The following is a 2,500-nucleotide window of genomic DNA, read 5'->3' as shown; positions in this document are numbered from 1 at the left end:
GAGGTTACCATTGTCCATACAATAGTGCAGGTGCGATGGAAATCTTTTCTCGTTTTGGTGCGTGCTACATTTTTACGGATAGACCCCGTGAAACGCTAGAAATTGGCGGGGATGTGTCTCTTGTGGCTCACGGGGCTGTTAGGGTGGCACAGAAATCCCTCGGAATGGGAAAACGGGTCATTTTCGTGTTGCCACATTGCATGCGAACGGCATGAAACTTCCAGAGGCATTTGCAGCAGGAATGCATGTGCAGTCAAAAAAGTGAATATTTTTCACGGATAGACCCCGTGAAACGCTAGAAATTGGCGGCGATGTCTCTCTTGTGGCTCACGGGGCTGTTAGGGTGGCACAGAAATCCCTCGGAATGGGAAAACGGGTCATTTTCGTGTCGCCACATTGCATGCGAACCGCATGAAACTTCCAGAGGCATTTGCAGCAGAAATGCATGTGCAGTCAAAAAATTGAATATTTTTCACGGATAGACCCCGTGAAACGCTAGAAATTGGCGGGGATGTGTCTCTTGTGGCTCACGGGGCTGTTAGGGTGGCACAGAAATCCCTCGGAATGGGAAAAAACGGGTCATTTTCGTGTCGCCACATTGCATGCGAACCGCATGAAACTTCCAGAGGCATTTGCAGCAGGAATGCATGTGCACTCAAAAAATGTGATATTTTTCACGGAGAGACCCCGTGAAACGCTAGAAGTGGGCGGGGATGTCTCTCTTGTGGCTCACGGGGCTGTTAGGGTGGCACAGAAATCCCTCGGAATGGGAAAACGGGTCATTTTCGTGTCGCCACATTGCATACGAACCGCATGAAACTTCCAGAGGCATTTGCAGCAGGAATGCATGTGCACTCAAAAAAGTGAATATTTCTCACGGATAGACCCCGTGATACGCTAGAAATTGGCGGGGATGTCTCTCTTGTGGCTCACGGGGCTGTTAGGGTGGCACAGAAATCCCTCGGAATGGGAAAACGGGTCATTTTCGTGTCGCCACATTGCATGCGAACCGCATGCAACTTCCAGAGGCATTTGCAGCAGAAATGCATGTGCAGTCAAAAAAAAATTGATATTTTTCACGGATAGACCCCGTGAAACGCTAGAAATTGGCGGGGATGTGTCTCTTGTGGCTCACGGGGCTGTTCGGGTCGCACAGAAATCCCTGGGAATGGGAAAACGGGTCATTTTCGTGTTGCCACATTGCGTACGAACCGCATGAAACTTCCAGAGGCATTTGCAGCAGGAATGCATGTGCACTCAAAAACTTCTATATGTTTCACGGATAGACCCCGTGAAACGCTAGAAATTGGCGGGGATGTGTCTCTTGTGGCTCACGGGGCTGTTAGGGTGGCACAGAACTCCCTCGGAATGGGAAAAGGGGTCATTTTCGTGTTGCCACATTGCATAGGAACGCCATGAAACTTCCAGAGGCATTTGCAGCAGAAAGGCACGTGCACTCAAAAATTTTAATATTTTTCACGCATAGACCCCGTCAAACGCTAGAAGTTGGCGGGGATGTCTCTCTTGTGGCTCACGGGGCTGTTAGGGTCGCACAGAAATGCCTCGGAATGGGAAAACGGGTCATTTTTGTGTGGCCACATTGCATAGGAACGGCATGAAACTTCCAGAGGCATTTGCAGCAGGAATGCATGTGCACTCAAAAACGTCTATATTTTTCACGGATAGACCCCGTGAAACGCTATAAATTGGCGGGGATGTCTCTCTTGTGGCTCACGGGCGCTGTTAGTTAGGGTCGCACAGAAATCCCTCGGAATGGGAAAAGGGGTCATTTTCGTGTTGCCACATTGCGTACGAACGGCATGAAACTTCCAGAGGCATCTGCAGCAGAAATGCATGTGCACTCAAAAACGTCTATATTTTTCACGGATAGACCCCGTGAAACGCTAGAAATTGGCGGGGATGTGTCTCTTGTGGCTCACGGGGCTGTTAGGGTCGCACAGAAATCCCTCGGAATGGGAAAACGGGTCATTTTCGTGTTGCCACAATTGGCATACGAACGGCATGAAACTTCCAGAGGCATTTGCAGCAGAAATGCATGTGCACTCAAAAACGTGAATATTTTTTCACGGATAGACCCCGTCAAACGCTCGAATTTGGCGGGGATGTTTCTCTTGTGGGTCACGGGGCTGTTCGGCTCGCACAGAACTCCCTTGGTCCACCTGATTCGTGCATACAGGCAGCAACTAAAACTCTGTAAACCTGCTGTGAGGACATCTAAACAGTGGACCAGTGAGGCTGTGGAAGATTTGCGGGCGTGCTTAGACTGTACTGACTGGGATATGTTCACGACTGCTACCAATAGTCTGGATGAACTCACAGAGGCTGTGTACATCAGCTTCTGTGAGGACTGCTGTATCCCAACACGTACCAGGGTGAACTTTAACAACAACAAGCCCTGGTTCTCAGCAAAGCTCAAAAGGTTGAGGTTGGAGAAGGAGGAAGCGTTTAGGAGTGGGGATAGAGACAGATTCAAGGAGTC

Source organism: Petromyzon marinus, unplaced genomic scaffold (assembly GCF_048934315.1).
Source record: "Petromyzon marinus isolate PM22_M1 ecotype Great Lakes invasive population unplaced genomic scaffold, UKy_Petmar_22M1.pri1.0 PM_G_Scaffold_8, whole genome shotgun sequence".
In the NCBI taxonomy this organism is placed as follows: Eukaryota; Metazoa; Chordata; class Hyperoartia; order Petromyzontiformes; family Petromyzontidae; genus Petromyzon; species Petromyzon marinus.
Note: the sequence above shows the minus strand (reverse complement) of the source record.